The sequence below is a fragment of the Ctenopharyngodon idella genome, chromosome 17, assembly GCF_019924925.1.
Source record: "Ctenopharyngodon idella isolate HZGC_01 chromosome 17, HZGC01, whole genome shotgun sequence".
In the NCBI taxonomy this organism is placed as follows: Eukaryota; Metazoa; Chordata; class Actinopteri; order Cypriniformes; family Xenocyprididae; genus Ctenopharyngodon; species Ctenopharyngodon idella.
This window is the reverse complement of record NC_067236.1, coordinates 26,983,900-26,997,178: the sequence shown is the minus strand read 5'-3', so window position 1 is coordinate 26,997,178 and position 13,279 is coordinate 26,983,900. Positions and strand designations below refer to the sequence as shown.

Genomic DNA, 13,279 nt, shown 5'->3' with positions numbered 1-13,279 from the left:
AAGAGTGACGTAAGTCTGTTTGGAAAGCGTGCGTGGAAAGCCCTTATATGGACATGGTATGGGCGTGTTTTATGCAAATGACTAACCTCGTGCACACGGCCACTCATTTAGAATACTCCAAATTCACTAAAATATGAACGAAGTTAAAAACAAAATCATGTGCGTATGCACGTGTTGTGAATTAGGCGGAGATTTTTCATTAAAAGTTCTCCTGTGTGTACAAATACGAAATAATCCACATGATTATTAGTGAAGAGTCCCAATGCTCTCACACTCAAAAAAATAAAAATAAAAAAATTAACTCATTGGATGAACTCAATTGAGGGCAGTTTTTCCATCCAATAAATATGTGTAGCCACAACTCATAAAAGACAAATTCATGCAATGAAATGTTTATCAAATACAGTTTAAATGAAATTGATTAATTTATAAAAAAAATAAAAATAAAAATAAAAAATTATGCTTGTCCAACTCAAACTAAAACATTTAGCTGGACACAAAACTTGGTTGAGATGTATTTATTTAAAAGTCATAAAAACAGGTATAAAACAGTTATTAACTGTAAAACAAGCACAATATTAAAAACAATGCAAAATATGCACTAGCTGTCAAAGTGGTTAATATGAAAAATAAACCAATTAGCCAACGTTTTTATACATAGCAACTTAGAAATAAGGAATACAAACAATTCATCTTAAGGAGGCAATAAACAAGAAGTGCGAAAAAATACAAAGATTCAAACATTGTTCAGAATAGTACAAACTAGATCGGAGAGGGATTTAATAGTGAAAGCATCGTTTTTTTGTTTGTTTGTTTGCTTTCTTTAAGAGTCAGCGGGATGCCATTAATTGTTCATGGAAGACATGAGTTTTCAGTTGTTTCTTTAACATTGTCAGGGATTCAGCTGTCCAGTTAGGGTTAGAGAGATTGCATGTTCGAAGAGCGTTGCAATAGTCTAGTCCAGAAATGACAAGGGCCTGGATAAGTTGTGTCAGATGCTCTGTTAAGAAGGGCCTGATCTTCCTGGTATAGTGCAGAGTAAACTTAAATGACCAAGCTGTCTTTGTAATGTGGTCTCTGAACGACAGCTGGTCATCAAAAATTACAAGATTTTTGGCGGATCAGGATGGAATTACAGTTGATGAGCCTAGCTGGATGGTGAAATTATGCTGAATCATCAGAGTGGCTGGGAAGACGAAACGTTTTGTCTTTGCCAGATTGAGTTGCAGGTGATGTTCTTGTATCCATGCCGAGATGTCCACCAGGCAGTCCAAGATCCATGCAGCTACCGTCAGATCATCAGCCTGAAATAAAAAGTAAAGCTTTGTGTCATCAGCATAGCAATGGTACGAGAATCCATGTACCTTTATAATAGAATACAGTACTGGTCAAAAGTTTGGACATGTTACTATTTTTAATGTTTTTAAAAGAAGAAGTCTCTTATGCTTATCAAGCCTGTATTTATTTTATCAAAAATACAGAAGAAGAAAAAAAAAAAAAAAAAAAAAAAAAAAAAAGACACCGTAATATTGTGAAACATTATAACAATTTAATTATTAAATAACAATTTTTATTTTAACATGCTTTAAAATAATTGATTTCTTTGATGCAAAGATGAATTTTCAGCATCATTACTCCAGTCTTCAATGTCACATGATCCTTCAGAAATCATTCTAATATGATGATTTATTAGCAATGTTGGAAACAGTTGTGCTGCTTAATATTTTTTTTTATAACCTGTGAACCTTTTTCTCTTAGGATTCTTTGATGAATAAAAAGTTAAATAACAGCATTTATTTAAAATATAAATCTTTTTCAAAAGTTTGGGTTCAGTAATATTTTCTCTCTTTTTTTTTTTTTTTTGAAAGAAATTAATACTTTTATTCAGCAAGGATGTGTTAATTGATAAAAAGTGATAAAAGATTTCTATTGTTAGAAAAGATTTATATTTTGAATAAATGCTGTACTTAAATTTTTTATTCATCAATGAATCCTGAAAAAAGTATCACAGGTTCCAAAGAAATATTAAGCAGCACAACTGTTTCCAACATTGATAATAAATCAGCATATTAGAATGATTTCTGAAGGATCATATGACACTGAAGACTGGAGTAATGATGCTGAAAATTCAGCTTTGCATCACATAAATAAATTATATTTTAAAGTATATTAAAATAGAAAACCATTCTTTTAAATTGTAATATTTCACAATATTACCGTTTTTTTCTGTATTTTTGATTAAATAAATGCAGCCTTGATCAGCATAAGAGTCTTCTTTTAAAAAACATTAAAAATAGTAAAGTGTCCAAACTTTTGACCGGTATTGTATATGAATATATGGAGAAGGGAGGGGTCCCAGCACTGACCCTTCAGGTACCCCCGTTACTAGTGCTTGATAGACCTACCTGTGAGATTCACACCAGCAATGTACAGTTCCTGTGATGCCCAGCAATGAGAGCGTGGACAAAAGTATCTGATGGCTAACGGTGTCAATCCAATTGTGCCAGTCACATATACATACACACACACACACACACACACACACAGAGTACTGTGCAAAAGTCTTGAGACACATTAGTATTTTTACAAGCTTCACAATCTTTTGCTGTTGTGTGCCAGTAGGAAATTTACATGGCAAAATTAATATTTGGAAATTAATTGTAATAATCCATTGAGATTTTTGTATGCACAAGGTGTCAACAGCCAGTGTAATCTGACCTCACCATCATCAAGTCCATTTGTGATTACATGAAGAAACAGAAAGAACTGAGACAGACTAAATCCAGAAGAACTGCAGCAACATCTCCACAACACTTGAAGAAACCTGCCTGCAAAGCTACCTGAAAAATAATGCCCAAGTGTACCTGGACAAAAGCTGTTTTAAACGCAAAGGGTGAGCACACCAAATACTGATTTTATTCAGTTAATAGGAGTTAATTGATAAATAAAATCTATTACATTATGAAAGCATCCTGACTTTACAGCATTTTTACACAAGTGTCTAAAACTTTTCACAATACTGTATCTTTGAAGGTTGGTTTCTTCAAGCGTCTTGGAGACGTTGCTGCAGTTCTTCTGGATTTAGTCTGTCTCAGTTCTTTCTGTTTCTTCATGTAATCACAGACTCGATGGTGGTGAGATCAGATCATACCAGCTGTTGTCAGACTCCTTGTGCATACAAAAATTTCACTGGATTATTACAATTAATGGAAAAATGAATGTTTGGAAATGTAAACTCATATTTCTGACTGACACACTATAGCAAAAGATATAAATAACTGGCTTAAAACCTTTTTTGGGGAGAAAATACTTATGTGCCAAAGACTTTTGCACAGTAGTGTATACAGTATCTCACAGAAGTGAATACACCCCTCACATTTTTGTAAAAAATTTAATTTTATCTTTTCATGTGACAACACTAAAGAAATGAGACTTTGCTACAATGTAAAGTAATGAGTGTACAGCTTGTATAACAGTGTTAATTTGCTTTCCCCTCAAAATAACTCAACACACAGCCATTAATGTCTAAACCGCTGACCACAATAGGGAGTACACCCCTAAGTGAAAATGTCCAAATTGGGCCCAAAGTGTCAATATTTTGTGTGGCCACCATTATTTTCCAGCACTTCCTTAACCCTCTTGGGCATGGAGTTCACCAGAGCTTCACAGGTTGCCAGGCTGGAGTCCTCTTCCACTCCTCCATGACAACATCACGAAGCTGGTGGATGTTAGAGACCTTGCGCTCCTCCACCTTCCGTTTGAGGATGCCCCACAGATGCTCAATAGGGTGGAGACATGCTTGGCCAGTCCATCATCTTTACCCTCAGCTTCTTTAGCAAGGCAGTGGTCGTCTTGGAGGTGTGTTTGGGGTCGTTATCATGTTGGAATCCAATATGCTGGATCATGCTCTGCTTCAGTATGTCACAGTACATGTTGGCATTCATGGTTCCCTCAATGAACTGTAGCTCCCCAGTGCCGGCAGCACTCATGCAGCCCCAGACCATGACACTCCCACCACCATGCTTGACTGTAGGCAAGACACACTTGTCTTTGTACTCATCACCTGGTTGCCGCCACACACGCTTGACACCATCTGAACCAAATAAGTTTATCTTGGTCTCATCAGACCACAGGACATGGTTCCAGTAATCCATGTCCTTAGTCTGCTTGTCTTCAGCAAACTGTTTGTGAGCTTTCTTGTGCATCATCTTTAGAAGAGGCTTCCTTCTTGGACGACAGCCATGCAGACCAATTTGACGCAGTGTGCGGCGTATGGTCTGAGCACTGACAGGCTGACCCCCCACCCCTTCAACCTCTGCAGCAATGCTGGCAGCACTCATACATCTATTTCCCAAACACAACCTCTGGATATGATGCTGAGCATGTGCACTCAACTTCTTTGGTCGACCATGGCAAGGCCTATTCTGAGTGGAACCTGTCCTGTTAAACCGCTGTATGGTCTGAGCTACAGCTCAGTTTCAGGGTCTTGGCAATCTTCTTATAGCCAACGCCATCTTTATGTAGAGCAACAATTCTTTTTTTCAGATCCTCAGAGAGTTCTTTGCCATGAGGTGCCATGTTGAACTTCCAGTGACCAGTATGAGAGAGTGAGAGTGATAACACCAAATTTAACACACTTGCTCCCCATTCACGCCTGAGACCTTGTAACACTAACGAGTCACATGACACCGGGGAGAGAAAACGGCTAATTGGGCCCAATTTGTACATTTTCACTTATGGGTGTACTCACTTTTGTGGTCAGCGGTTTAGACATTAATGGCTGTGTGTTGAGTTATTTTGAGGCGACAGCAAATTTACACTGTTATACAAGCTGTACACTCACTACTTTACATTGTAGCAAAGTGTCATTTCTTCAGTGCTGTCACATGAAAAGAAATAATAAAATATTTGCAAAAATGTGAGGGGTGTACTCACTTCTCTGAGATACTGTATATATATGTATGTATAATCAGTCTAGTAATAGAAAAAAAAAAACATACTTTTTGTGTGTGGAGGGGTGTGTCTGCCACATTCACAATCCTAAAAATAAGATCAAAAGTATTATTACACACCATATTTAACAAATTACATGTAAAAATCAGATTATTTGAGCAAATGACTTACTATCACTTGGATATTGTCACACTGATGTTCAATGATGCCACAATGACGGTCATCAAACTGTGAAAAAGTTGTAAATGTTATTTGAATAACGTTACTCGTATGAAAACAGATGCTTTTGATTAATGTTACATGGTTCTATTTAATATACAGTCCCAACTCTGATGCTCCCAATAACTTTAAAAAATAAACTTAATTATTAAACTTAATTATAAACTTATTAATTATTTCAACGCTGTATTTCACCCAACATATTTCACTCAATATTATGATATACACATTCCTTGGCACCAAGATCAATTTTTAACCACAAAACAACTAGTACTTACCAGCAATGAATATCCAAAAGCAAGATAATCAGCCAAAACGGTCCTTCCACCAGCATGAGAAAATGGTGCCGCTCACACTCTGTGAGTGCGTTGTCTGAGCGTGTCTCGCACATGCGCAGAAGGCACTCCCATTTCCCAAATCTAACTAAATTTAGTTGGCCAAATTTAAATAAATTTCATAGATTAATCTATTTAAATATTTTAAGTTGGACTCATTAGATATAAATACGTATTACTCCTAGTTAGATAAGTTTAATTAAAGTGAATGAAATTTAAATGTGTCATATCTATGAAGGGCCTGAATCATTTTTTTGAGTGCACTAGATCTGGCAGCGATGTTATTAATTCTGTGGCGAATTCAAATGCTTTCTTTACTGGATCTCCTAGCGCTGTGTAGTAACAGTGTCACATGATCAAGATCGGCTTTTGCCGCTGCACTGACATTGGTCCGAACTGATAAACAGTCCGTGAAGCACAAATGAGTAGCACAGTTTTGTTCCGCTTTCATTACATTTGTCATTTTTATGTTGGGCAACATTGTGGTGGTCATGCCAGCACGTCCGCTAACAGAATTTTGCTCGCACAGGCAGGAAAAATGATCGCAAAATGCGACCATTTAGTCGCAGTCTGGAGCCCTGTTAAGAACACCAGTTGGAGGACAGTACAGTCTTTGACGTGGAAAAGTGCTTAGTGCCGCTTCAGGATCTGAGCAGTAGTATGCACTTTTCTTTGTCAGTGTTCTGCAGGTTTTTGGAAATCTAAGCCTGTTTTTGCAGATCACCATTCTAAATAAAAGGATTAGGACGATAACTGGTGTTTTTTTTTTTTTTTTTTTTTTTTTTTAAATGTAAATGACATTACTTAGGCACTGTTTACAAGGCAGAGAACTGAAACCATTCAGCTGCGTGCAAGTTCAAGATAATTTGTGATTTATTTCACATCTGAAAGAGAGGTGTACACGCGTTTTCTGGTTGTTCTATGAATCACACATACACACAGTTGAAAACAGATCGTAAGATCAAATGTAGGACCGTTTCTATAACACTTTATAAATGAGGCCCTAGGTGGGTGTGTGTGTGTCTGTTTGTTCCACATTGCATTAAGAGCAGTTAGAAACATCCAGAAAAATGAATGGATCTCTATGGGCCGTATATGATAATTACACTTTTTTTTTTTTTTTTCTAAAACTTTACTTCTTACAGATTTTTCTCCTACAGATTTTTCTCTAACCAGCAGATGGCAGAATTCTGCCCTTATAACAGATTAATATTCAGAAACAACTCATTTATTTTGATCATCATTAAAAAAACAAAATCATAATTTAATATTTCATGTGCATGGTGTAGCTGAGGAATTCTGTGGTATATAAGTTAAAAAAAAAAAAAAAAAAAAAAAAAAAAAAAGTACATGAATTTCAATAAATAAGTTGGAACACATTAAGTCACACATTATTTGTTGTTTGTCACGAGGTAGACCTAGGCCTGGGCGGTAAAATCGGTATCGATATTTATCGACGGTACACCTTCGTCGATAACAATAGAAAAAAAATGTTCAATATAACTCGATATAGTTTCACTTAAATGCGTTAAAATGTAAACAGACATTACGTTCGGTTGCATGAACAACTCAAGCTCGCTCTGTCCCTGGATCACAAACAGACGCGCTACGAGTGACCGCAAACAAGTTGCTGTGGAGTTCAGATGCGCAATCACCACGTGAGATCAGAACACACAAATACATGAAAATGAGTGCTGTACCTGCCAGTGACGAGGAGATTGTGAATAAAAAAATTACTTCAGCTCATCAGTGTTGCAGTTTCATGGCTTCCTTATGTCTTACAGATGATCTACTTCAACGTTCGTCGAGAGAGCAGTTGTCATTTAGGTATTAACAGCTGCACAATCAGTGTTTTCAACCACACAGTATCTTTATTTCTGTGTTACAAATATTCAGATTATCACAGAAGTACTGAGATAAAAGTTTATAGTTCAAATATAAATAGTAATGTCTAAGTTATCGATAAAAAAAACAAAGAAAAAAAAAACCTAGCGCTGAAAATGACGCATTTATCGATTACATTGTTTCACCACCAGGTGGCGACAAGTGACTTAAATGTATCTGACGTTGAATCTTCATTCAACAGATTCTTTCAAATACACTTGCTACGTCCAAATTCGCATACTGTCCGTCCTAAATAGTATTCGAAATAAGAATTAGTATGTCCCAAATCGTAGTATGTTGAAATGAGTATTCCAAAGATACCCGGATGGTCTACTTTTTCCAGTTAGAATTTGAAGTGCAGATCCGTGCACACTCTAAAGGCTAATATTGCCCATAACACATTGCGCTGTGGACGAGAATTCGATTAGAACTACAAATATGAATAAAAAGTTTTAAAAAAAAACTACAAACATGATGGATGTGCAAGACCAACAGTTAAGATAAAGGGGCTTGAGTGATTAAAGGGTTAGTTCACCCAAAAATGAAAATTCTGTCATTTATTACTCACCCTCATGTCATTCCACACCCGTAAGACCTTCGTTAATCTTCTGAACACAAATTAAGATATTTTTGTTGAAATCCGATGGCTCAGTGAGGCCTCCATAGCCAGCAATGACATTTCCTCTCTCAAGATCCATTAATGTACTAAAAACATATTTAAATCAGTTCATGTGACTACAGTGGTTCAATATTAATATTATAAAGCGACGAGAATATTTTTGGTGCGCCAAAAAAAAACAAAATAACAAATATAGTGATGGCCGATTTCAAAACTGCTTCAGGAAGCTTCGAAGCATTATGAATCAGTGTATCGAATCATGATTCGGATTGCGTGTCAAACCACCAAACTGCTGAAATCACGTGACTTTGGCGCTCCGAACCGCTGATTCGACACGCTGACTGCTCCGAAGCTTCCTGAAGCAGTGTTTTGAAATCGGCCATCACTATAAGTCGTTATTTTGTTTTTTTTGGCGCACCAAAAATATTCTCATCACTTAATTTGTGTTCCAAAGATTAACGAAGGTCTTACGGGTGTGGAACAGCATGAGGGTGAGTAAAAAATTACATTATTTTCATTTTTGGGTGAACTAACCCTTTAATAATCAGTATCTAACCTGACGAAAAGATATTTATTAAATGTTATCCACATTATATTTCATCTGCAACAGCATTGTGAACTTTTATAACGATGTGTTTGGTCATTAACTTTTAAATGCATCATTATGCAAAGATGAGGAGAGTTCTCTGCATGAAACACCCATAACTGGCAGATAAACGTCCGACTATATTTCTCTCAAAAATAGTAGTAAATTAAATTGAATTGAATTGAATGTGGAGGATTTTAACTGTGACATGTTGATTGACAGGATAGTTTAAACAGTTACAGGTTGCGTAACTAAGCGACAGAACGTCCGTTAAAGACGCAACAGACCCTTTTCACAGACTGTGATGACGCGTTTTAACGGTCATCAGTATAGTTAATCCTGCAAAGTTCTTTATGTTTTCATTTTTTTTTTTTTTAAATGTAGGTACATTTATAACACTGTACTTAATATTATATTACCTTTGCATCAAATTACAAAAAACTAGTTAACGCTGCTGTGAGGGTGTTTCTAACACAGCAGCTACAGTATGTAAGTGGCAGTAAAAATGACCTATTTCTCTCTTCTGACTGCTGTTATCAATCGCTCTTTATTTTTTTCCTCTTTTTGAAAGTTGTGAAAACACTATTGTGGAGTTTTTCTTTTGCTATTCGAGCAAATGGAAACACAAAAAAATATATTTAATGTATTCTCTCATTCACCGCCATAGAATTTTACCCAACTATGACGACTTCCGCTTCTGAGAAACCCGGAAATGTGAAAAGGGTCTATTATGACGAGGTAGTATGTCCTAAAGCTTGCATACTCTTCTGCTACACACTCAAAAGTATGTACTTTTTCCTTTACAAAAACAGTACATACTTTTAGGACATAGTATAAGTAGGCGAATTGGGACGCAGCAACTGATTCATCCAGTAATGAAACGAGAATTTATGAGTGAGTCATTGAATCATACATAGAACAGATTTTTAAAAAATAATTAATTGAAATTCATTTAAAATTTTAAAATAGACTGCAGCAATTAATATTTTGTCAGAACCTCTGGTAAATTACATGTTATTTTGAATAGTTGTCATTCAGAATCATTATCTCAGTTTGAAACAAACAAAAAAGTGTTTCTCAATTTATCCAGAATTGTGCAGCTCTAACTTTCTTTAACACTTATTATTTTACTACTGTAGTTAAATAATAAGAAAAATTTGTTTACATTTTACTTTTGTTTTAAAATTATTTGTTGTTTTTTTGCCATAATTAAAAATGCATTGGTTAAATTCAAACTTTTTTTTAAAGTTTTAAAGTTATTAAAAAAAATTCAATAATTATCGATACCGAACAATATGAAACATTATATCGTGATAATTTTTTTTAGCTGTATCGCCCAGCCCTAAGTAGACCATTTTTTGTGCCGTGGGTAATAGGAGGATTTTCCACCCGGCTTCCACCACAGCAAGTATATTTCAAACCTGTGGAAAGGCCTTCACGTGCATGTACTTTAAACAACACATTAACTCAACATTTCAACACTTATTGAACACATTGAAGCCAAATACCACACTTTGTCACACTTCATTAACTCGTTAGCATTTTCACATGTGACTACCTTTAGCCCACATGCAAATTAGCACTGGCTTGTGCTACACACGTGCTATGCTATGCGTGCTATAGCCTAAATACACTCATAAGTTCGCTACCGAGTTTGCGACACTTTTCTAGCAGAACAGCAAGCAAATGTTTAAAACATAACTCACCATGTCATGAATTTAATGTCTTAATCAAACAATTAAGTTGCTTTGATGCTCCGCAAAGCTGCTTCGTCTGACTCGCGCTCTCTCGTCTGCTCACGCTGACAGCGGCGCCGGCGCGACCTGAATGTACTGCTACTACTGTGAGTTCACACCACCGCCGGCGAGAGCGTCAAAATTCGCCTTGGCTGCCCTGCCAACAACGCTGTACTGTGCGTTCAAACCGCCGCCGGCGGGAGGGTCAAAGTAAATGACAAGTTGTGGCAACCAATCGGAATCCTCTCAAGCGAGGACCTCTACATTCCGATTGGTTGCCGCTGAACCGCGTCATAGCTCATTACCATAACGTTTACCTGACTTCAACTCTCGTCGACGGCGGTGTGAATGCACGGTAAACGCACGGTTAGGGGAGTCTGTCAGTGATTGGATGAAACTCTTTTTCTTCTAAAACACTTATTTTTCTCTCTTTCCTTTTCTAAACTTTTTCCAACTTTTTACTTGTAGCTTTTAACTCCTTTATTGGTAGCTTGGGTAACACAGTTCTTAGAACCTTTCGGCCTGATGGTGGAAAAGAGGCTAATGTCAAAGTCAATGGGAGATTTTCAAAATTTAATCTTAAAGTTTTTTTTTTTTTTTTTATTTTTTTTAAATATGTTTACAAAAAAGGAAAGTCCAAATAATCCAAAGCTCTACTCCTACTATCAAAGAGTCTGACATAAAAGACCACTGATGATGACACCAAGTCTGCATTGACGTGTAGGGTATGCAAGGCCTCACCGGGGTCAAGCAACACTTGTAAAGGACAGAACAAATCACACAATGTGCACTGGGCTTAAGAGATGAACTAGCTAAAGGTAAAGAGAAAGAGAAAAGAGGGAGCATTTAATGAATCTGACATTTTCATGGAGGTTGTGCTGACGAAGCAGATGGAAATGCCAGCTTGAATGGTTCCCACTTCTCTGTTTTGCTCTCCACACCATGCTTTCCATGAATTTTACACCTTTGGACATGGATTTGTGAGAGAGCTTCAAATCAGGGCTGATCTCTCTCTTCCTCTCTGTCTCTCTTTCTCAATTACTCTGTCATTCTCTCTTTCAGTTTTACACACACACTTTTCTCCCCGTTACAAATGAGCCTGCGGTAAAATTAATGTTCTGTAACCATCCCGTTAACTGCAGGTACCCTGTTTCTGCACCGACGGCAGCTAATGCCCTTGATCTTTCATTAGGAGTCCACCTAAAGAACCTCAGGGAAAGCTGGGTCCAGTGGAGCGAGGGAGAGGAGGACAGAAAGCCCTTCCATCAGCAGCCAAGTCTGCCCATCCGGCATTTACCACTGAAAGGACTTCAACTACTTTGAAATTCTCCACTAACTTTCATGCAATTTCTCCTGCACCACATGAAGTCATTCTATTTGTATTTGAGTACATGTGCATGCCATTTTGAGTTTATTTGACTCAAGTTCAGTTTCAAATGTAAATTAATGTAATTAAAAGTTAAATAAATCAACATGTATGTACTTTCTTAACACATTCCTGGATTTATTGTAAATGATTAATCAGTGTGTATTATTCCAAGGAAATATATATACAGTATACATATTTGTCTTTGCAATTTTTAATCAAATTGTTATTTTTTACATTTCCCTGCTTCTGAAGTGACTCTACTTTTTTCTAGCCAGAAAATACACTACCGTTTGAATTACTGTTGTTGTTTTAAAGATATTTTAAAAAATACTTTTATTTAGCAAAGATGCATTAAATTGATCAAATCGACTGTAAAGACTTTTACATTGTTACAAAAAAAAAAACTATTTTTCAATATTGCTAATAATACGAAATGTTTCTTGAGCACCAAATCAGCCTATTAGAATAATTTCTGAAAGATCATGTGACACTGAAGAGTGAAGTAATTGAAGGAAATGAAGGAAATTTGCCTTCACAGGAATAAATTAATTTTTAAATTTATTGACATACAAAGCAGTTATTTTAAATTGCAATATTATTTCACAATATTACTACTTTTACTGTATTTCTGATCAAACAATTAAGTCCTCTCTGGTGACGTATGCAGAACTTTGCGTTCACCTGCCTCCGCTTTTGAGTGCAACGCCCACAACTCTAAATCCAATCATCAACTGATCCATAGAAAACAAGTCCCCACCTTACCTTTTTTCTTTTTCGATAATCCATTACACTCGGATGTACATCACAATGTGGAAAAAAAGATCTTTCACTACTTCTGTTTCATTGCAGCTTTATCACTGAAAAAAAAAAGCTCACTCCACAATGTAGAAAGTGCCTCAAATTACATCAGGTTTCAGATCCAAATCTGTTTTAACATCACTGGTTTCAACATAACGTCATCGGTTCCCAGTCTCATGTAGTTTGTTGTGTATTGAGTAACTTGCTCTGACAGGAAATTAACCACATTGGAAGGAGCATTTTAAAATTTGAGGTGAAGTCGAAGGCACTAAGCACTTGGTGCTATCGATCATTTTTCTCACGGTGTAGCAATCAAACCCGCCTATTAGTTAGCTTTGTATGGTGCAGCCACCTGCAGACAGAAGAGACCCCATTGATTCACTATGAGTTCATTGAGAACTTATTTAGAGAATTAATGTGTCTTGGCGAAGGGCTGCAGCTGCTCTGATCGAGACTGCCATTATAAAATTAGGGTGTCCGAATGATCCAGATGCATGGACTACTCCTGCAATCTCATTTAACTGGACAGGTTTATTCCTCCCAGGAGAACTGATGTATTCATCAGACTTTAAAGGCCTGTGTAGACTGATGTCGATCAGAAACAAGAATGAGATTTATTAGATCAACATTTGAATTAAACTTCACAAGGAATGTGGTAAAAAATCTCTCTGATATGTTCTGCCAGCTTGGGATTCGATTATTGACTTTGTTTGCGAGAGGCATTATGGTAAGCATTGTGGTAAAATATGTCAGGAAGGCCGTGGTGCGTCCCTGATCCAC

General features: G+C 36.6%; 1 long non-coding RNA gene across 1 annotated transcript; it reads right to left on the bottom strand.

Moving 5' to 3' along the window:
- Positions 1-503: 503 nt before the first annotated feature.
- On the bottom strand, positions 504-10,641 carry LOC127499118 (uncharacterized). Its single transcript, XR_007926048.1, has 4 exons — positions 10,303-10,641; positions 5,125-5,181; positions 5,001-5,040; positions 504-1,304 (listed from the first exon to the last, which is right to left on the bottom strand). It is a non-coding gene; the product is annotated as an uncharacterized LOC127499118 (long non-coding RNA).
- Between the last annotated feature and the right edge of the window lie 2,638 nt (positions 10,642-13,279).